The sequence below is a fragment of the Ictidomys tridecemlineatus genome, chromosome 1, assembly GCF_052094955.1.
Source record: "Ictidomys tridecemlineatus isolate mIctTri1 chromosome 1, mIctTri1.hap1, whole genome shotgun sequence".
Classification (NCBI taxonomy): Eukaryota; Metazoa; Chordata; class Mammalia; order Rodentia; family Sciuridae; genus Ictidomys; species Ictidomys tridecemlineatus.
The window spans coordinates 243,117,674-243,141,885 of record NC_135477.1 but is presented as its reverse complement, the minus strand read 5'-3'; the positions used below and the strand labels follow the sequence as shown (position 1 = coordinate 243,141,885).

At 36.7% G+C, this 24,212-nt stretch overlaps 1 long non-coding RNA gene across 5 annotated transcripts in view; it reads left to right on the top strand.

The window, feature by feature from the left end:
* The first annotated feature begins 16,114 nt into the window (after positions 1-16,114).
* The window catches only part of LOC144365532 (uncharacterized), a 93,737-nt gene continuing 85,639 nt past the window's right edge, over positions 16,115-24,212 (top strand). For 3 of the 5 annotated variants that reach the window (XR_013424068.1, XR_013424069.1, XR_013424066.1), the window contains exons 1-2: positions 16,115-16,445; positions 18,503-18,614. This is a non-coding gene — a long non-coding RNA (uncharacterized LOC144365532). The remainder of the gene's footprint in view (positions 16,446-18,502; positions 18,615-24,212) is intronic. The other 2 variants (XR_013424072.1, XR_013424070.1) reach the window with 2 other exon arrangements.

The following is a 24,212-nucleotide window of genomic DNA, read 5'->3' as shown; positions in this document are numbered from 1 at the left end:
CATCCGATCTCTCTATTCTTCCTTCCCTCAATGATCTCATTCACTGTACTGTGAAGGTTTTCAACTCGGATTACTTTAAGGAGAGAATCCAATCACCTATGCCACATGTTGGAACCACTAAATTGTCATCTTCAAAGAGAAAGTTGTATAGAGGGAAAGAAATTGCAGAGAAGATTGAAATAGAATCGTTAGGTAGGAGGAGACCTTGAACTGTCAAGTCTTGGGAAAACACACAAAGAAAGAAGGCTAATAATGTAATATGTATATATATGATCAGACAATATAAGGACACAAAGAAGAGATTTTGTGTTGGCAAATCAGCCATAGCTTTTAGTGGAGAGTCAGCTGTGCTAACTTAATATGTGGATTGAAAAATGAATGAAAAGATAAGAGAAAGTGGTGGCTAGATTGGGCTATGAAGTTCAGAGAAAGTTCTATTTTTTTTAATAAGACATAGGTATATATGTGTGAATATACGTGAATATATGTGCCAGATGAAACCTTCAAGTGGAATATTATTGAAAAAATTAGTTTGGTGTCTTTTAAAAAGAATTTCTCTTCTGGATTAGGAGAGAGATACTACAGATTTCCTGAATGCATTACTCCTTTTGCAAACTCTGATGCCCTAAGCATCTTCAAAGGATAAGACAGATTTAGAGAAACAACGCTCAAATGTTGGCCCTACATTTAAGGAAATGGAATGAGCCAGATTGGTAGTTGTGAGTTACTAAGGAAATCAGCCTAGTTTGGAAAGGCTCAAGGAAAAAGTAAGTGCAATTTTACTAGTAAAGAGAGTTGGCTAATATGGGCATAAAAAAATAGAAGCAAAAAAATGCATAAAATTATGATCAGCCTGTTATGAGTTAGGAATGAATGTTCAGGATTCGTGTGTGAAAAGGCTGGAAATAATGAGTGAATCTGAGTCAGTGCAGGCTTGTGGGCTTTGAGGAGTTCACATGGTGTTCTATTTTGGAATGTGCCCAAATATCTGTGCTCAGGATCAGTGACTCCAGAAGTTTCATGTGCCAATATTAGTTACCAATGTAGAGAGATCATGAGAAGTAAAAAACCTAAGTCAATTTTCCATTTTGTATAAAACTAATTTTATGTAACAGTGTGATCAGAGAGTTCTGGTTGAGATGGTCATAGAGTGGGTTACCAGGAAGTGATCAGATATGCAAAGGCTGCTCAAGATACACTAAGTAGCAAAAGTGGATTGCAGAATATGTATTGTATGAGCACATCTTTGTAAACGTTCATAAAAATAAAATGTATGTTCATATATGTTTGTATAGATGATTTGTATAAGGTTGTCTTATAGATGGCAAAGATGAAATATATATGGAAAGATGGTTATATTATTGCCAAATATGCTTCGTAAATGTTGTTTGTCTCCTCCTACTTAATGAGAACTGGACTTGTCTGTTGTGTTTGTAAATTTCTGCTACAGAATAGTGTGGCAAACATTATAGATTAATATGGTACAATACAGAGGGTGGATTACTCTGAAAGTTTCCTTTGTTGATATAAATTGAAAGTATATATTGCTTGTTCAGCTTGGATAGCTGAAGAAGAAGGCATGGATGCTTCTGGAAACTTCACATCACAAAAGAAGTCAACATTTTATGTGGAGGCCATGACCTCACCTCTGTCAAGAAGTTAAAGTGAAGAGAATCCATATCCCAAAGTGCTTATGTTATGCCCTCAGCTATGACATGACCCAGCAGGAAAACCCTCAGCAGATGCCAAGCAGATGTCAGCACCATGCTCTTGGACTTCTAGAACTATGAGCTAAACAGACCTCTTTTTGTTATAAATTACTCAGTCTGTGGGATTCAGTTATAGCAATAGAAAATGAATTAAGATGGGCTTCGTTAGGGGAAAAGACAGGGATTCTCTGCAGTACATGTTTTTAAAAGCTGGTATTTAAATCTTCTCCTTTTTTATCCCCTGATGAGACTCTTTGTCTCTTCCTGATTCTTCACACGCTTTGGCTGATATTGTCACAGTCAAGACATTTTCATTATTTACGGAAGGATATGATCTGGGGAACTGGTGAGGCTGCTCATGACTTTTTCATTACCATGTTAGTTTTATGTGTTTGTGTATTTCCTCTGGGAGTTCTCAGCATATTTTGCTAGTTTATTAGTCATTCATTATTCATTGTCAGGATTTGATGCAGATGTATTCTTTTGTTTAATCTTGTTTATTTCCCCCTCTTCTTTCTCTGTGCTTAATTCTGAAAAGTAAATGCATCATAGAGCTTTATTCTTTTGGCTCTAATTAATTGTCAACATGAGGATAAATATCTGTTAAATCCTTATTCATGCTTCTTTGGGTAGTGGTCAATATTCTGTTATTTCATTATATACCACAATATGTTGTGAGAAAGTCAGGGGGGTTCAAAGCCTTATTATGTTTTTAACCAAGAGTTTACAATTCCCCATTTCCATGATTTAATGGTTAATCACTCAAATATTTTGGGTCTTTGTTTTATTATCTATCCATCCAATGAACAAAATGCTGTTTTTATAGGGTTATTGTCAAATCAACTGAGATAAAAGACTGGTCATGTCTTCTTAGACTGCATAAAGCACTTTATCAATCTTAAACACTATTGCCAGATGTGTCTCTCCAACAGGTGACCCCGGTCACTTGTTTAGAAGTACCAGTCCAGTCATCTTTCAGTGCTGCCACAAGAATCAATTGTTAAGGACAAGAAGAAATACTGGCAGCCCCCTGCCCCCCGGGTAGACCCAATCATTCATTTACTCTAAAAAACATCATTGAGCATTTATGTGCCCAGCTATTTTCAAGGAGTCAGAAATATAATAATCTACACAAATGGGGTTTTGATCTTCATGTTCTCTCATTTGTTCAGTCAGTAAAAGATTTAGGGATGGGGGTATATGTATGTAGTCCTTGCTCTTTGGGAAGCTGAGGTGGAAGAATCACTTGAGCCCAAGAGTTGAGACCAGCCTGGAAAACGTAATGAGGTCCTATTTTGGGAAAAAAGAAAAGGATTATAAGAAAAAGATAATTTAAACAGAATGGAAAACACATATATAGATGTATACTTATACTTACATTGATTCAATAGAAATGACAGTATATTATGAGCATTGCAAATTATACACATATATATGTTTTCAAAAAAAGATGGGAGATTGTTATTGTGTGTATATATACAACTGGTAAAACTCAGGGACATTAAAAAGTAACTAATGGGATGTTTTAGAATAGAAATAGGGGGGAATGTTTGTTCCCTGAGCTAGATTCCAGCCTCAGTAGTTGCCTTCATTAATGAGACAACATGTTGCTTCTTAAATTAATTCTTTTTTCTCCAAAGTCTCCATCAAGATAAATACCCATTACATGCTACAAATACTCATTCCTACCTCATCTCATACTAGAGATAGTATATATGCACCCAAACGACCCATTTTAGGTTTATTTAATCCCAACCTGGCACATGCTTTCTCCTTAACCATGTGGCATATTGATGGATACACTTGGGTGAAGGGCTCAGATCTCAGATATACCTTTTAGCTGCATGAAGTTGGGCAAGAATCTATTCTTCTTTGCCTCAGTTTCCTCATCTTACAAGGCTATGCATCTCACAATGTTTTTGTAAGAATTAAGTTAGATGATGCATGCAATGTACTAACTGGTACCAATGATTATTCAATCGCTGTCAGATAGTAGTATTACTTTTCAATAAAGTACTTGATATTAGTTTTATCATAATCTTGTAATGGAGAGAATGAATGTTGTGGCTTGGATCTTAAATGTCTCCCACAGACTCATACATTGAAGACCTGGTCCACAGTCTTGGGAGGTGGTGGAAACTCTAGGAGATGGGGCCTTCTTGGAGGAAGTAGGACATTGGGAACATGTCTCTGAGGGAGAAATTATGATTCCAGCCTTTTCTTTCTCTCTGCCTTGTGGCTGCCATGAGATGATCAGCTTTCCTCTGCCACACCCTTCCACTATTATGCACCTTTCCCCCACAGGCCTAAAAAACAACTAAGCCAAACAACCAAAGATTGAAAACTTTAAAACTATAATCCTAAATCACCTTTATTTCTTTAACTTGATTTCTCTCAGGTACTTTCTTACAGTGATGGAAAGCTGACTAACACAATGAATAAAGGTTTGTTGGGTAAATATAAACTCAGACTAGATCATTATTTTATCAATAAAAAACCACATAATAGAAGTAATATTTTGGACCCTGGTATCTGTGACCCCAGAAAATTTAATTTTAATTTTTTTGCAGGACCTTTTCTTTGCTTATCAATAACAAAAAGCATCAACCTCCAATCATTTAAAGTTCCAGATGATCTGAGAAAGAAAGGAAAAATTACTATCACGAGGATATAAAATTTCTTGAGGGAAATCATGAGGAAGAATCAAATGGAAAAGTTTTAAAGTTCATGTGCATAGGAAGAATAGAGGAGAGCAGTTCTTGAGTCATATAAATTGATGAGGCCAATGACCTGTACCAAAGGGAAAAAAAAAGGTAGTTGGAAAGTCTTCTGGGTCATAGGAACCATAAAAGATAGAACAATTAGCTCTAAGTGTCAATTTCCTGGATTGCAGGGTAGATAAGATGAAAATTAATTTTATAGCTCTTTGAAAAAGATAAAAATGCTTTGAAAATGTGAGACCATTTTTATGGTGAATAGATATTCTTCTGCAATAATAAACCCTTAGGATTGAAAAACAGAGTTTTCTGTTAATTCCATCAGTGTTTGTTGGTTTTGATTGATTCAAGATAAGGGGTGTATGGCTAGTCATTCTTTGTTTACTATATAAATTAAGTATGGGAAGTAATTTGTTTTGTTTAAATAAGTATCCTTCTCCCACTTCTTTTAAGCAGAACTTTTGGTCTCTTGGTTGTTACAGGATTAAAACGAAGTATTTTTCAACACAACTTATAGTATAACTACTCCTTCGTCTCTCTCATACCATTCCAGAGGTTCAGGAAAATCAGGACTTTTATTTGAAATAATTCCCCATAATGTATAAGAATGGAGTTGGAAAGGGTAATATAGCCAAGTGCCACAGGACAGTGAAAATCTGACATTTCACTAGTTGAAAATAATTTCATCAATATTTTGACAGTTGTACCCTTGTATATTATTCTATGTCAAATTCACTTTTATGTCTTTTAAAGTAGTTTTGATCATTGCCTTAATGTTATTCAGTAAGGTTTTGTTATAACCAAAATATATCTTATCACATTGTTCTGACAAGAGAGAGTTTTCAGTTTCTAGGATACCATTCTCCCCAGAAACTCTGTGCATGAATCTTTAGCAGACAATAATAATTTTCAAAGATGTCTAAAGCTGGCTCTGAAACATAATGCACATACAGCAGACCATGAAGGGAGACTTTCTTGAGATATAAGAACCGACATCTTCAAAAAATATTTTGTCCAACTGTCCATTACAGTATTCCTTGCAACAATTTTTAAAAATTGATTGTCCTTTTGATTACCGTTTCACGACCCAGAGTTTTGTCTTCAGTCTAATACACGTGGGAGCAGAGACTTTGCTTTTCTCTCTTGTGAAAATAGAGGAAAATTGTTGATAAAAGCTACATTGAAAGATCCTTCAAAATGGAGCTGGAGGCCATCAGGAAACACGGCTTGTGCGTGCTTCCAGAGCTGCCTGGAATGTGAACTCTGCTCGCCTCCACACGTTGACAACAGCAGCTGGACCTGGACTGACCTAAACTAGACAACTACGTCATGCCCAAGGCTCAAGATGCACATGGAGAGGTTATCTAATTCTTGTTCTCCGGACATTTTCATTGTGTTTATGCATTTTTTATTTCCTCCTGGTCACGTAGCTTCTGTTCCTTTTGAACACATAAGCTCCCAGTTTTCCTGCCTTCCTTGGAATACTGATTCAGTATCTGGACACCAGCCTTCTAAACTGCAGTTCCTAAGAACTCCCCAAGTGTTTTTTTTTTGTCTTAGTTTTTGTTTTTAAATATCTGAGTTTGCATTCATTGACACCCTAAATAAAAGTTATATAGATAGATGTGAAGAAACTGAGAGATTTCCAGAAGTTCTGTGTACTTGGGATGAAAAAGAAAAGGATCAAAACAACACAGAAAATCCCACCATCATGAACATCCATAAGAATGGGGTCCTAACTGGGATAAAATATGTTCCATGCCTGTGTAATTATATCAGAATGGACTCTGCTGTCATATCACTAAAAAGAACCAATAAATTTAAAATAAATAAAGAAAGGAAGGAAGGAAGGAAGGAAGGAAGGAGAAAGAAAGAAAGAAAGAAAGAAAGGAAGGAAGGAAGGAAGGAAGGAAGGAAGGAAGGAAGGAAGGAAGGAAGGAAGGAAGGAAGGAAGAAAGGATCATATGACTTAGCTCTTGCTCTCAAAGGAACTAACAATCCAACTGGGACAAAGGTGTGGAAAGATCACTTAATTTCAAATGATGTTCATGGAAGTCACCTTCCAGAGTGTCCCCCCAGTAACTCTACCTCCTGGTATTCACACATTGTCACCAGGTTGGCCTGTGTAAATGAACAGGTGAGTACGACGGGGGTGATTGTACATCATTTCTGAAATCAGGTTAGAAAAGAAAATGTGGCCTCCACCTGGGTCCACCCTCTTTCTTTCTTTTAGAAAATTCCCTTTGAAAAGTAGTCAGATATTAGTGTGTAAGCCAGCCTATAAAGAAGGCTACAGGTGAAAGACTGACGTGTTAGGGCAATGGCTGGCCAAGAATGGAGACCTACAGCTAGTAGCCATGTGAATGAACCTGGGAAAGATCCTGCACACCGGTCAAGCCTTCAGGAGCCTTCAGCCCAAGCCAACATCTTGACAGCAAGCCCCGGTTACACTCTGATCCAGAAACATCAGCCTTGTGAAAATGTGTGAGATAATGCTTTTTGTTTTATATGCTAGGTTTGGTGATAATATGTCATGCAGCAATACGCAATGAATGCAGTCTTCTTCAAACTAAACTTGCTGTCTAAAAGTGTAGACATCATTAAGGCCTCCCCTCAGGGGGATAGGAGGTCTAAAGAAAGGCTTGCTCCAGGGAAGCATTTCAAACAGAGAGAAAAAGCCTTCCTCCTGCCACTCACCCCCAGCCATGTATTCCTTTCTCCAGGGAATTCTCTGGCACTAATCTCTTGTTATCATTCTGATGTATTCTGAGCATCTCTGTTTTTTTTTTTTTTAATTATTTGTTTTTCTGCACTGTTAGGGATCAACCCTAGACTGGCCTCATACTTTAGGCAACTGTTCTGAGTTCCATAAGTATCACCAAGTTCCATCCCTAGTTCCTGATAATGATTTTGAACACTTCCTATGTACACAAATATTGCAGAGTGGGGGACGGAAATATGCAAACTTGTGAAGACTTTGTTCCATGTTTTAAACTTATTTTCAGAGTTTATTTATTTTCAGTATTGGAGTTGTGTTCTCAATTTTTAACATCTATTGTTTGAACTTGCTTGCCTTTCATTCAGCTTTTATATTCTGCACAGATCCATAGAGCACAAAAAGTTGCATTTGGACTATTTCAAATCACTTTAAAGCATCAACTTTTCTAAATGATCACTTCCATTCGTGCTGCCAACCAGTTCCCCTCAGTTAGTCTTTATTCCCATTCTGAAAGATGTTTGTCTTTCATTGGTAAGTCATTGTGTCTTTTTAACAAACATTCAGTTAGCTTTCATTAATAATTCATTATTTATTTAACAGTTGTGCTCAGCTGAGGATTCCTGAACAATGAACTGTTCTTTTAGAATGAGAATATCTTTCATTTTTTTTTAGAGTTGAGATTTCTTGTCCTGCACAAAATTCATATATTAATTATTGGAGTCTTGCCTACAAGACTCAAAAGCTTCTGATTCCTACTAAGCAGAGGGTATTAACTTGTTATGCTTTTCTTAAGGAATTTCTGCCTCACATGTTGTTAGCATTCTGCTGCTTTTCAAAAAAGATTAAAAAATGTAAAAGGCCATCTGAATTAACATTTCAAGATTCAATAAAAGTACATATCAGGGATCTGGGGGTACAGCTCAGTGTTAGAGCATTTGCCAAGCATATGCAAAGCCCTGGGTTCATCCCAAGCACTGAAACAATTTTGTGTATCTGTCTGCACATAGGGACCTATCTGTCCACCTACCTACCCAATTACCTGTAGATTTCAGACTCAGGTACACAAAGGAAAAGTTCTTTATTTTCACTTGTTAACAAATTTGCCTTTAAAGTACAGTTACCTCAACATTTCTTTATTATAGTGTCCATGGTTATGCTTTATGTCTTCTCTGTTTATCATGTGCTTTACTTAATTTTAAAGTTGGATACAAATTTTATATATTTTTAACCACAGACCACAAAGCATGTTCCCACGATTTAGAAAACATCCACAAATAATTAAAATATTCTAAAAGTTGTAAGTCATGCTGTTTTATTTCACCAGAAGAGTTGTGTCTATTTTTATCTCTTAGATGGTCTATTTTTTGCCTTTAGCTATGAATTTCTGGATTGTTTTTTTTAACTGTTTTTATTGGTTTGATTCATTTTGAACATGGCTTTACAGACTTTGCAATAAGTTATATAATTCACAGATATTTTTTTTCCAGCTTGCCCTCATTTCATTTGCTACAATATAATATTAACATTTTTCTCTAGGACTTTGCTAGTTTCCTCTACCCAAACTTAACTTGTCTAATTTTTGTTTGTTTGTTTGTTTGTTTATGATTCTTGATCTATAAGATGGACCCTAACAGTTTACTATCTATAATTTTCTAGGTTTTTCAGTTTTGCTTTTTCTCTGTTAACATTTATCCCTGTTCAAATCTATCTGTCTACTAACATACACAAAATGACCTTTTTGTGTGAACACTTCATGTTCTGGACACATTTCAGGGCTTGTGTCACTCAGGGTTCTCCTGAGAAGCAGAACTAGTAGAAGATAAACTTGTGTCTCTCTGCACAGATGCCCACATATTCACTTGTACATATGTACATACATACAATGAGGCGAGGGGGAGGAGGGGAGATAATAGCTCATTGCCTCAAGCCATTCTGAAGGCTGAGAAGTCCCACAACCTGCCATCTGGAACATGCAAAAGCAGGAAAGCTTGCAATAATTCACACAGAATGAAGGTGTGAGAAAAGGAGAGTCAGTGATGCCAATTCCAGTCTGAATGTTGAAACTATGAGAGTTGGTATCCAAGCTCAAGTGGTGAGGTAGGAGAAAAGTAGGAGAGGACAATTCCCCCAACTTTTTTTTTTTTAATTCATGCCCCAAGAGAAAGGGTCCCACCACATTGAGGAGGGCTGTTACTTTTCCAAGGCCACCAATTCCAATACTAATTTTATGAAGAAACACGTTCATGGACATGTCCATAAAAATATTTAATTTGGGCACCTTTGCACAATAAAGTTTAGGTTTAAAATGATCCATCTGCTGGGCTCAATAAGTTAATATCCAATAACTAGACAGAAAGAAGAGGCTGATATTTTAATAAGAAATACAACAACAGTATAAACCCATGGAAATAGACTCTTCTTCTATATTCTTGGGGTTTATATCAAGGATGACAGCTCATGGAGAGAAAGCTTATGTTTAGGTTTAGTTGTTCTCCAAGTGGGATGTGGCTAAGAAAACATCACCTAGGATGCTTTCTGATTTCTAGGCCTCTGCCCTAAAGATAGGACAGATTGGGTAAATTTGTGGGATCCAAGAAGATTCGTAGAAATCAGGTTTAGACTCACTGGAAAAAAAAATAAAGTTCTTACAAAATCAATATATCTGTGCTCATCGTGCTGAAATAAGGAGAAAAATGAATTTGCTGTCTGTTATGAATGGCAAAATAACCACCTCTCTTTCAGGTTTTCTAGAAAATTCTTTAGAGAAAATGGAATTAAAGGAAGCACTAAAGTAATTAAAAAGAAAAGTGTACTTATAAGAAATTCCTTACTGATGAATGTAAGGAAACTGAACTTATTTGTATATAGAAAGGAAAAATAGCAATAATAATGATAATAGAAGAAAATGACATTGTGGACAAAATGGAAGAATTTGAGATGGCAAAGATTGCAGCTACTTTAATTCTAATGATTCTGTCTTCTTTATTAGAAGTTTATGAACATATGGCCAATTCTCACTTAATCTAGAAACATTTGAATTAGGTCTTTTCCTACAGAGTAGTTATTCTCATCTCCATTAAAAAGATCTGGGAGTATAATGAAACACTAATTCCGGGTCCAAACAACTAGATATTGGTTTAATTTGTCAGAGTATTGTTTGAGCATCAGAATTGCTGAAAGCTTTTTAGGTAATTTTAATGTTCAGACAAGGTTAATAACTACTGTTCTAGTTAAGTTAGGAAGTACTGCAATAGTACAAAATAAAACTGTCTATGATAGACTGATAGTAGAGTAATTCACACACAATGCATAATATTCTGGAGTTCATCATTAGCTAAAAAACTCTAAACTCTGTACTCTCTTTCAATGTTAAATGCTCTTAGAGAAGGTAGTTACAATGTAAATTGTATTTCATTAATAGAATACAAAGATTAGTTTCCTGATTTTTATGAGGGTATCATTAGGTTGGTTAGACATTGCCTGGGAATGAGATAAGCCTAAAACCAAATATACAAATATCCTGATTGTCACATTGACTTAGAATCATGTGGTGGGTAGAATAATGGTTCCTAGGATATTAACATCCTAATATCCAGAACTGTAGTAGTTGCAGGAGAATTAAGGTGGCTGATGGAATGGAGGTTGCTAATGCACTGGTGTTAAGATAGGAAAATTATCTTGGATCATCCATTTGAGTCCAATGTGATTACAGAGTTCTTACAATTGGAAGATGGAGGCAAAAGAGAGGCTAAGAATATGTATGACAATGAGGAATGGTCACTATGTCACTGTGATGTGTGAAAAACTTGAACTGCTGGTATTATCTTTGAAGATGGAGGAAGGGTCCATGATCCAAGGAATGAGGGCAGCCTTCAGAAGTTGGAAAAGTAAGGAAACAGATTATAACCTCGAACTTTCAGAAAGGTAGAGAGTTATGCCATCATATTGATATCAGTCCATTTGTGCAGAGCCAATGCTGTGCTTACTGGTGAAGAATGCCACTGAAATGAGTCCATTTTGAACTTCTGACTGTAAGATCATGTCTTTATATTAATTTGAGGTATTGGGTTTGTGGATCAGTTGTTACAGCAGCTATAGAAAACTAATACAACTTGCCAATTAAATAACAGAAGAAATCCATGAACACATGAACACGCTTTCTTAAGGTCAGCATTTAGGTGACACCAGGAGTATACACCACCTTTCCTATATACTCTATCTAGGAAGCTTATAACCCCTATAGCTTGGTATTGAATGATGTTTACTATGCTTAGTGAAAACACACCCTCTCAATCTGCACCATTATGTAATAAGGCACAAGGAGGAGATGCCCAGTAGAGATGGCACTGAGAGCAGGAACGCATTCTTGCATTTTTTGTCATGCTCAACATTTCCAGTTTTTCCTGGACCCCTCAATAAACAAGCTATCATTTTGAACATTTGTTACCACCTAGATAAAAGAGCCTTTTTGCTTGCCTCAGGTATCACTTTTGCAATCTGTCTTGTGTACTTTCACTGATCAGGGACTTCTCTAGAGAGCTTTCAATTGTGTTTTCTCAGATGATTCTTCCCCAAAGTCCCTGTTCTGTCCATGAGCTTCTTTTTCTGCTCCAGCTGTGACAATATACAAAGTTAGAGCACCACAAACAAGAGGCCATCCTGCTTCTTGACAAGAGGACATAATGTGAGAAGAGAACAAAAGGAAACAGAATGTACCTTAGAACTTTCAGAAAGGTATATAGTTCTGCCATCATATTGATTTGTGCCCATTTGTGCAGAGCAAAGGCTGAACTTGCTTGAGCAGATTTTCATTTTCCCAATTGCATGGTATCTGTGTACTCTCCTTCTTATTTTTCCTTTTCACCTATTCATTCGACAAATATTCAAATAACCACTGTATGCTAGTCCCTTGGTTGAGCTTGAGCTTGAGGGATACAATGATGAATAAGACAGACACAATCCCATCTCTCTTAAAATGTAAGATCTGTTGGGGAATATAGTAATGAAAGCAGAAAAATCCCAAGACTGTGGAATTCATTGGTTTATTCACCCATCATCTGTCTAAGGAATACTTCTATCAAGCTGGTGCCAAGAGAAGCAGATTGAGACTCGCACCTGCATTTTACATACTTACAGGAGGGTGCTGGGGAGACTCTACCCTCAAATTTAATAGAATGGACTTGAACACTAGATTTCACAGAGCCGACTGCCTTTGTCACAGAGGATAGCTGTGCAGTGATTTGCACCTCTATATATCTGGCTCTTCTTTTTAAAACCTCCACAGGGCCCACAAAGCACTTTGGTGTTGTATTCTCAGGTACCTTTGTGAACTATGAACTTAAGTCTCCACTAGGAGGTTTTCATCTGAGAAACTGGAATTTTTCCCCAAAGATATGAATCAAAATTCAAGTTCACTTTGCAGCTAAGAGACCTTAAAAGAAAGAGTTTCCATTGGCCACTCTCATTAAAATTATCTGGGAACACGTGAAATTCTCACTGAATTTGTACCTCAGTGCCTGACACTCTGGAACCTGCACTTGCAGCACAGATCCGTGGACTAAAACCTGAAGACACCTGCTTCACAGTGACATTTCTCTTTAATCAACCCCAAACAATGAGGACTTACAGATGTTTTCTAATGTGATGGTAAAGTTTATGTTTCCCCCAATGATTTTGAATAAAACTATCTTCTTAAACTGATAAATCCCATAGACCATGCATGAGATGTCAGCAGAAGTAACCAACTAGCTTGTCCGTTTATACCTTGTCTGAGGAATAGAGAACACTCAAGTTCAAACTGAGTCGGGTACACACAGAGTTGCTTTTGAATTTTTTTTTTAATATTTTTAGTTGTCAATGGCTACAGTCCCTTTATTTTATTTATTGTCATGTGGTGCTGAGGATTGAACCCAGTGCTTCAAATGTGCTAAGTGCTCTACCATGGAGTTACAACCCCAGCCCGCTTTGAATCTTATAGCCACATAAAATTCATTTTGTCTGTTTTGCCTCAAGTTTATTATGCCTGTGTTTGTCCAGCGCTTACAGAGTTAGAGAAAAACAGAAACAAGACCAGAAATCAGTCCATTTTCTCTGGGCACTAAATGTTGTGCGTCAGAACAGCCCCTGGACTCCCACCAGTCAGTTGATTGGATTCAGATCATGACCTCCATTTAAATTACCCTGAAGGTATGAGCTCAATGGGGCTCTGAGACACCACTGGCACATGCTGCATAAACAGTCATGCTAGGAAGTCAGGAATGGCTTAGCAACAGAGTAAAAAAAAATCTCAATTACAAAATAACTTTTTCAGTTTGATATAAAACATGTTTTCAGTCACTTTGGGAGCAGCATTTGCATGATATCTTGTGGTTTGTTTGAACTGAAAAGACAATGAGTATTCTAAACGATTATCTTAAACAGTTTTATACCAAAGGTGTCTCTGAAACAGTAAGTTGATATAAATAACTGTTAGGGACTTTAAAATGTAAACTGTCCCTATTTCTTCCTTTTATTTCTGAATTCTGCAAAGATCTCAAACTAACATCTTTCTTTGCATGGTTGATACTAGAATGTGTATTTGTATACCTGGTTTATGCATTTGCAGTAAAATTAATTGCTAGGGTCAGCACCAAAGGAAAGAAAAGACTAATAAAAAAAATTAGTCCTTCAGAAGACAGAGCATTGGATCCTTTAAATATATATCCTTCATATTGTAAGATGGTAAATTCCTTTTAAAAGAGCCAAAAAGAAGACAGAAAAGTGAATAATAGTTTTCCTTACACTATCTAAAATTTTCATGTTAGAAAATACATTTGTGTTATACTTGAGGTCTCTGAATTGCATGCTAATTAAAAATAAATGTGTCCAGAATTCTGCTGTCCAAGTGGGTCTACCAGCCTTCTGAGTGGAAGTCCAACCCTGAAACATAAAAATTGCATTTTAAAATTGAGGACAAGATAGTCTGAAGAGACATACTGGTGTTTTAATTATTAAAAATGAGGACTAAAACTAATCTCCACATGTTGATTTCTAATATCATTAAGAGAAAAAAGAAAAAAAAAGCGAACCAGGGCTTCTTGCAGAAGTGATTGACTCCAGGACTGGGCAGAGAAAATACAAAATGAACCTGGAACAGCTCTTGGTGCCAGAGAGTAAGGACGTGCTCCACTAAAATCAAAACATATTGATATTTGCATGACAAAACCATGTTCCCAAGTCATAAGAGCAAAGTGTTAAAGAATGGCCAGAATAATAAATGCTTGGGGAATGACCTAAGGAGTCGAACCATTTCTAGAACTTCATAATCAGCCTCCCACACTCTCTCACATCCCGTTGTCAGGTCTCCATTGGTGCTTTCTAACAATTTGTCAAATAGTCCTACGAGACAATAGGAGAGAGGAGCTGAAGGTCGACTAATGCAATGTGATAGGGCATAGAATAAAATGTCACTGTCATTTTTATTACATTATCTATCTCAATTTTATATCAGAAAGAATATATTTTAAAGGAAATAAACGTTCAAATGATGACTATGCAATATTTCTGCTTCAGGAAGATGGTAAAAAAAAAAATGTATGTTGAGGAGGGATTCCTAACTGGCAAATTATGACATAGAACAATTTTAGAAACACCTACACAAAACCTTTAACATTTGGGGGATGAAGCTCTAACTGTTCACATACCATAGGTTTGTTTTTTCTCGTAGATTGTACATGTTCTTTGAAAACAACAACAACAAAACCCTGTACTTTAATTCCAGCATCCCTTAGCAAGAATGAAAATATAAAAATTGGGAATGTTCTGCTTGGAGAAGGTGAAGGGGCAAGTTTTGAAGAAGGGCTTGTTACCTGGTGCTGTTATTAGTTGGCCAGGAACATATGAGGCTCCTAAGAGTTGAGCAGAAGCCTTGCAAGTCAAGTGCTTTGGTGGTGCCTAGCACAGGCCTGGCAAAAGGAGTTGCTCTGAGAGACGGATGGCTGGAGGATGGAGAGATGGAGTGGTAGAAAATGGGACAGGTGGAAGGACTGGGAAGTGATGCTACCCACTAGACAATGCTGGCTCTCTTAGGAGAAGTTTGTCAAGTCTACTGTTCAAGGTCTAAATGGCAACATGGTATAGCACAGATCTGAGGGTGTAGGCTGTGAAAGAAGTGGTTTCCTGTCTCTGTCATTTTCTAGCATGATATGCACAAAAATCTTCACCTTCCTAACCTAGGTTTCTTCATTAGTAGATGAGGGATGTTAAGAAATATTAAAATAATATTGTTATGTAACAACTATGTTACATAGTTGTTCTGAGGAAAGTGATATATATTAATATATCATATATCACATGTAACATTTAATATATAATTATATATATATATACATATATATATGTATGTATATATATATATATATATATATATTCAGCCTTTAATAATTCCAATAGTATCAGACACACAGGAATCATTAAAATTACATTCATCTATTCATTTTAGGATGACTGTCTTTGGCATGTAAACTCTTGAACAGTATTAACAAGAAGAAAGGTGAGACAAGATATGGAAGCATAATTTTCTATCTTTTTTCAATCTCTATTATTCTGAATAAAGAGAATTTGGGAATCATGGAAAATGATTACTGTTACAGGAATAAAATAAGAACCAAACATCAAAATGAGTCTCTAAAAATTTGAAAATAATGACACAATACACACTATCAACCATGTGAGATTGTTAGTCTGGCTGGATAGGCTGTTCCAAAGTTGAATTCACATGGACAGAAAATGGAAGGGAGAGAAGAGGAAGCTGCACACAGCAGGTGAGAGAAAAATTTTCTCACCTAAAAATGAATCTTGCCCTGCTTTCATCCTTAGAGAGAAAGGGGAGGAGAAATGTACAGGACAGAAAATCCTGTGCAAGGGCTGGCCCAGGCTTTCCTCTCATGGCTGAATTCCTGATGGGCTTACTCATTTGTCTGTGGGTTTTGTCCTTGCTGCACACCAATTCCAGGAACTTCTCATGGTCACTAAAAAGGGAGCAAATTATCTGCAGCAGGTGGTGATTGACTCCACAATGACACTTGGGTCCACTATTAAGGAGAACTATTTCCTCCTTATCATCACACTCTGCTCGGCAGCCCACGCCGGTTCTCATCACACCCAGCTAACTGCCTGTGCTGAGAGGCATCCTCTCGAGGCCAGAAGCAAGAATACTCTGATTCGGGCTTGCTGACAGAGCTCTGATTCTTGGAATTGTTTGGCAGGTGGATTTGCCGAACTACTAATTTACCATGACTTGAAAACAAGATGAGTAAAGAGGTAAGATGCGTGATGTCTGAGGCTTTCTCTCTCCCTCTGTTCCCACTCATAGTGGCCGAACAGTGCCTCTTGGAGTAGTTGCTGCCATGATCAGTGCTATAAACTTCCAAAACACAGTAGGCCTGATTAGGCATGGAAAGTGCACCTTGAGCTTGTCCCCAAATATCTAAACCTTCCTCTCCAGTGAAAATAAAAATGCATCTGGGAGACTTGGGCAACTAGACTTGGATTAAGAGAGGGCCTATTCAGTTATAAGGGTTTCTCATCTCGTTTAACAGTCAGGAGCATTGGAATAAGCACATTATCTCAATCTGGCCCAAGAAACATTTGTTGGAGGCTGTGGCTTCTTGGGACATGAGAAAGTCAGCCCTACACCAGAGGAATCAACTGATGAATGACCAAGAACTTCAACCTTGAGGACACTGGGGAACTGTTGAGATGAACCCAAATAGGTCTTACCTTAGGATTTTGTCTTATGTTTGAAGCCTAATATATGTTTTTATTTCTGACCATTTGAGCAGCTTTTTTACTCATTGCTAAAGCATCCTAAATATACTAAAATCTAGTTAAAATATTTTTGCCGAAGGTTTATAAGTTGCTGCATCTTTGTGTGAACGTATGGAATCAGATTTCTAAGCAACATAGAATTTTAAATGCATGAATAAATAAATGAACAAATAGAAGATGGCTAGATCATTGAATTTTATTTGTTGATTCTATGCAGCTTAGTTGAATGTTCTCTTGGGCCTAACTTATGCTTGACACTGAGAGTAAGTGGATAATTAAGATTCTTTTCTCAAAGTGTCCCTATCTGCTAGAAGATATGGATGCATAAAAAGAACATGGAAATTGAATGCTATACATGTATGGGAGAGGTATGCACAACTATCCCTGGATCCCATAACATAGTTTATGCCAGAGCTGTGTCTTACAAATCAGATAGAGTGTAGGCATAGGAGCCTTGTAGGTACTGGAAGCATTGTGAAGGAAGGTGGGATTTCCATCACACTGCTTATGAATGGCAGTGCTTAGAGTTCTCCAGGGCAAAACCTGTCTAGAGTATGCAGCAGCTCCCAAGAAAGACAAAGGAAGTTGGAAAGTAATGGAAACTACAAACTGTCATTCTTGCTGCAAAGGAGGACAGATGCTTCCAGAAGATGGGGTTGAAGAGGCATTCAGTTATCAAGTTACCTTCCAGAACATGTTAAGGAAGTTGAACTTTGCTCCATACATAGTATTTATCCTAAAGTATGAGCATTTTAATCACCTGGGGAACATTTTTAAAACGTAGACTTGCAGATCCAACCCTCTGACACTGATTTCATAAATCTGAGGTGGGACCAGGGACCTGGATCTCTAACCAGGTCTCCAACTGATTCTTCTCCTTCTTAAAATTGAAAGAATCATGATGAAGGTGACGCCAAACCACCTAAAGGGGAACATTCAACGGACTCACACAGTCAAATTTGTTTCAGAAAAGATTATTCTCACTACTATTTGAGGAGTAGGTTAGAACTGGCAGATGGTGGGCAGCAAGAAAGATGTACGGTGTTTCAGGCCAGGAGAGCAGGGATGGAGAGGAGCAAGGGTTTATGCAGCTTCTTAGCCAGCCCAGGGGGGCCTCAGGCTCGCAGAGCAGTGTACCCCGTGCTTGGTCTCTTAGCTTTACTTAGGAAACTGCTCTGGGTGGGTAGAGAATGCCAGAAGCCTCCGTGGCATCAGAAATTTTTGCAGTAATTGACTTCATGGTGCCTGCGGCAGAGGAGATGCCCATTTGGAGATTCCAGGCTGAGATGCAATAGGGCATATGGTCCCCAGCACAGTAAGCCACCCAGAGAGACCCAGAACAAACAAACCCTTGTCCTCGTAGACTCTTTGTTCACAAGAGGATAGAAGATGTATGATCCAAATTATTTGCAAAATCACCCTTCTATAATAGGGTGATTACATAAGGACAGTAAAAAGTGAGTTGCTAAGTATGAAAACTAGAAGCACCAAGAAAAGAAAAAGAGGGAGATGAGGAACCCACAGTTCTCATCAGACTTTATTTCTCCCAGGTGTGTGGACAACTGTATGGAGAGGGGGTTAAACCCGTTCAGTGCCTCCAAACCAGGTGTTCAAATACAACTCCAAACATCCTTCAGACACACGCTGACCATGTGATCTCAGGTGAGTTATTTAATCTTTCTTCTCCTTGGTTTCCTCATCCATAAAATGGGGATAACAATTGTACCTATCTCAGAGGGTATGATTGAGTAATATGAGTTCACATTTGTAAAGCATTTAGACAAGCACATGGTATAATTAGCAAACCCTTGGGAGTGTTTATTAAACTTTATTTAAATAACATACACTCAATAAATTATAATGTAAGATAAATGAAATTCAAATTTGAATAAAATGTACCTGTTCCCTCTGCAATGCTTGTCTGGCTAGGTCTTGTGTTGAGGCTGGAGATCTATGTCTCAGCTTTCACATCCATGCTAAGGCCAATGCAGTAGCTCATAGGTTCCAGTACCACACAGACAACACCGACTATATCTTTGGAAAAATATATGTACACATTCAGGATGCCTCTTTGCAGCCTCTTATTGATCCTTGCCTCTCTATCACCAGTGTCATTGTTGACTTAGTATTATTGAAAGCATTTGACACTTTCATTTCTCCATGAGTTTCTATCCTTTTGTATTTTAACCTAAGGACTATAGTCTTTTCTTCACTGATCTAATTTCCATACAAACAAGAAAAAAATGTTAGTTCATGCACTTGTTAGTCTCCAAAGTGAGTTTCTCCATTCTCCTTTTCACAATGATATTTCAATAAGAAAACCTTTAACATCATTCCTGTTTGTGGTTTTATCCAAAGGGTAATAGAGCCTGGCTTCAGCCTGCAACACTCCTAGAAGGATAAGTTCCTGGGTAAGACAAAAGGAGAATTGTAATTCAAAAGTTTAACACTTAATTTCACTTCAAAGGACGGAAGAGACAGCATCGGAGTTCATTGTCAATTTTCTAAAGAAGAGTAAGATTTTAAAATTCTGTTCAGTCAAGCTGCACACCATTAGATGAAAGCATTTTATTGCAATAAGGAAAAACCAACGAGAGCTGTCTCATCTAGCCCCTCAATGACATATGTCACACTGGGAGGGAGAATTTCAGACATCAAGGTTTTCTAAAATATAGTCTTTGGAATACACATATCAGAAGCTCCTAAGGTATTTATTAAAATTTCTGACACTCTACCATGAGCCTAAGGAAGTAGTTTTCTAAAGGTAGATGGAATAGCCAGGCTCCTGTGCTGATTTCATGCTTACTGAAGTTCGTGACATGCTAATGAAGGCCCCAATAGAGGCTTGGTTTCTCTCATATCTAAATTACAGGAAGTCATTAGGAAGGGGCAGAGTTTCAGAAATGAGGGTAATCTTAGGACAAGGAACCACACTATCTAAGCAGAGTGTACGATATTAAATTTAAGTAAATTATAACTCAAGGAAAAGGACACAGAACCTGATTTGGCTATTAGAAGATGGGTCCAGCTCAGTTGATAGATAATTGATGTCTGAACCATGAAATCTTTGAGGACCACATTACCTTCAAAATATCCCTTGGAGATTGTAACAAATAGACACCAGGTCTACTCATATTTTGAGGATATTTGACATTCTGGTATACTTGGTATTTTTGAGGATATATCAAACTTGATACTGTACTGTATATTTCCTCATGAGAATAGAACCCAAACGGTGCTTTTTGCATTCTTTAGGTCTCTGGGGACTAACACAATGTTTGTTTAAAACAGAAAATACTAGACACCAGCAAACATTGAATACGTATCTGCATATCAGTAAATATTTGCTGAAATAAACTAGAGGAAAAAAAATCACTGTAAAAGAGAAAATCCCACATAGTTGCATGAGCTATGAGAGTGAATTTACCAAAGTGCACGCATTGTTGTTGCTCAACATATCCTTGACATTTCAACAAAAAATGCCCACTGATGTCACATTTTTCCATTCTATCCCAACAGTATTGCATCCAATTTTGTTTACAAAAGTTTGTCAATGACTCAGCCTGTGGTGTCCTTGGCCATGTCCCTTTGGACCACCCAACTAAATTATTAATTTAGTAATACTCATATTAAATTTTCATAATCCTGAACTCTGTTTTATGAAGTAAACTTTATATAAACCACTCCCTATTGATTTATTTGGATCTGTACAGTTGTTTTTTTTTTTTTAGTGTAGTTCAAAATGACTATGCCTTAAAATATATGTGTGTATAAATACATGCAAATATTTACATATTTATAGATATGAATACATTTATACAAATATATTTTAAGACAAGTTTTTTTTTTAATTTTTCTTTTAATGTGTCCCATTATTGTAGTAGGATACAAAAGGAGGCCTCCCATCAATTATAAGAAAGCCTCTGGGATCTGGCATGGAAATGGTATGTGCGACCTCTAAAAATTGAATGATTGGATGTGTTAAGAAAAAGAGAAAAGTGATTTTGGCAAGTATTATCTCCCATAATATTTAAACCCATTGGGGGCCTGTGTAAAAGTTGGAATAAATTAAGTTAAATCATTAATTATTCTTGCAAAATCTTTACTTCTTTTTCTAAAATAAATTTGTAAAGCAGCTTTTGCACATTGAAAGAGCTATTTACCTTGAAAGGGATTATATAATAAAATGTGTTAAAAACAAATAAATGAAAACCACATGGATTAATAATCCTGCTAATGGTATATGTGCTTAAAAATTAATAGGAAAATATATGTTGTGATACAACACATGAAGAGCTTTGACTGAACCCAAACTCTCTTTGAAGTATTCAAGAAACCCTTGGGATAAAGGTTTTGAGTATTTTTTCTGTGGTTATTGTTTTTAGGCAAACACATAGGGACTTTCCATATGGAATGCAAAACTTGATTGTTTTGGCAGAGGAAAAAAAATCTAAAAATAAGTCACACTTGCTTAGAGTTAGTTATTGAGTAGGCCTACCAAAGTGAAATAAATGATAGATTATGAAATGCCAGGGTCAGGAGTCAGAAAAGACTCTATAAATTATTAGCAGCCCTTTCATATTGACTTGGGGCAGCTGATAACAAGGATGAAATGATGATCTTGCCTGAGACTGAGCTTTAGGTAAAAGTTACAATTAGAGCAGATTAAAAGCTCCTGATCTGAGGTTGGGATGTAGCTTAGTGTTAGAGCACTTGTCTAACATGCAGGAGCCTGAGTCCTTCACAGCAAACATTCAAACACACACATGAAGAAGAATAAAAAAAGAAAATTTAAAATCTCCTATTTTAGTTTCAGATGGAAAAGAGTTATTAAGCAATAAAAATGTGAAAATGTTTCCTATTAGTCAAGGTTATGTCTCCACAACTAGAGATTTATCTACCATATCTCATAAACTCTGAAGCAGGCATTTAACTTAATTAAAACTTCAATTTGTGCAAAGCGGCTGTATGATTCAAACAAAATATTAAGATTTTACTATGCTATAAAAACAAATCTGAATGTTTGGTATTTCAGAATTTGATACTGGGTCAAGGGCAAATGAAAACACTTGAATTAAGTACACAAGAATTTTAATCAAGAAATAGGAATGCAGAGCATGAAGGCTGGAACAAGAGGAGGCCAGGCTGCCACTTACTATCAGTGCGACCTTGGGCAATGTACTGCTTTGACCCTCAAGGTTCTCTAGCCACCTCTGACAATCCAAGTGAAACATTGCATCTGGACACCACCCTGAAAACATTGGTGTATCTCAAGTGTAATGTTAGGGCCACTATTGTACAAATGAGATATACGTATGTATTATAGTAATTAATTTCATGTAGTATTAGTTTAATATTACGTAATAAATTAATATAATTAATATAATACAACATACTATTTTACATATATATTGCACTATTACTGTTTTAAATGATTTTCAATTAACATTTTTTTGTTATAAAGTCAATAGTAGCAGTAATTTCAAACAAAAATCATGGCAGTCTGAGATGCCACTTTTGAAGCATCTTAGAGGATCAATGAGGTAATCCAAGGGTAAAAATGGGTTCTATCTCCTCCTGGTTGTAATTTCTGCTCTAATATGCAACTCATCTGCATTCACTATTCTAAATACCTTCAGCCTCTTTCCATTTAAATGTACTTTGCAACAATTTCAACTTGTACCAGATTGCATTTTCCTCTTGGTCACTGAGTTTGTATCTGCTGACACCCACACACTCTCCTGGACACCTTCCTTAGTTTCACCTTTCACTTCACCCTGTCTTTAGTATTCTATTTCTAATTGATTACCAAATCCTACTGCATTTTTAAATGTTGAGCTAAAATCCATATAAAATAAAGTTAATCATTTTATTTATTTTTGTAATTGCTTTTATTTTTAAATTCATGACAGTGGAATGCATCACAGTTCTTATTACACATATAGAACACAATTTTTCATATCTCTGTATATAAAGTATGTTTACACCAATTCATGTCTTCATACATGTAATTTGGATAATGGTGTCCATTACATTCCACCATCATTGCTAACCCCCTGCCCCCTCCCTTCCCCTCCCACCCCTCTGCCCTATCTAGAGTTCATCTATTCCTCCAATACTCCCTCTGCCTACCCCACTATGAGTCAGTCACCTTATATCAGAGAAAACATTTGTCACTTATTTTTTAGGAATTGGCTCACTTCACTTAGCATTATATTTTCCAACTGCATCCATTTACCTGCAAATGTCATGATTTTATTCTCTTTTATTGCTGAGTAATATTCCATTGTGTATTTATGCCACATTTTTTTAATCCATTCATCTACTGAAGGGTATCTAAGTTGGTTCCACTGTTTAGCTATTATGAATTGTGTTGCTATAAACATTGATGTGGCTGTGTCCCTGTAGTATGTTGTTTTTAAGTCCTTTGAGTATAGACCAAGGAGAAGGATAGCTGGGTTGGATGGGCAGAATTAATATTATTAAAATGACCATACTTCCAAAAGCACTATACAGATTTAATGCAATTCCAATCAAAATCCCAAAGGCATTCCTCATAGAAATAGAAAAAGCAATCATGAAATTCATCTGGAAAAATAAGAGACCCAGAATATTTAAAGCAATCTTTAGCAGGAAGAGTGAAGCAGGTGGCATCACTATACCAGATCTTAAACTAAACCATAGAGCAATAGTACCAAAACCAGCATCATATTGGCACCAAAACAGACTGGTAGACCAATGATACAGAATAGAGGACACAGAGACTAGCCCACAAAATTACAATTATCTTATATTAGACAAAGTTGCCAAAAACCTACATTGGAGAAAAGATAGCCTCTTCAACAAATGGAGCTGGGAAAACTGGAAATTTATATGCAACAAAATGATATTAAACCCTTATCTCTCACCATGCACAAAAGTCAACTCAAAGTGGATCAAGGACCTACGAATAAAACCAGAGACCCTGCATCTAATAGAAGTAAAAGTAGGCCTTAATCTCCATCATGTGGGATTAGGCCACAACTTCCTTAATAAGAGTCCTGTGGCACAAGAATTAAAACCAAGAATCAATAAATGGGATGGACTCAAACTAAAAAGTTTCTTCTCAGCAAAAGAAACAATCTGTGAGGTAAATAGAGAGCCTACATCTTGGGAGTAAGTTTTTACTCCTCACATATCAGACAGAGCACTAATCTTTAGGGTATATAAAGAACTCCAAAAGCTAAGCACCAACCCCCCCCCAAAAAAAAAACCAAAAAA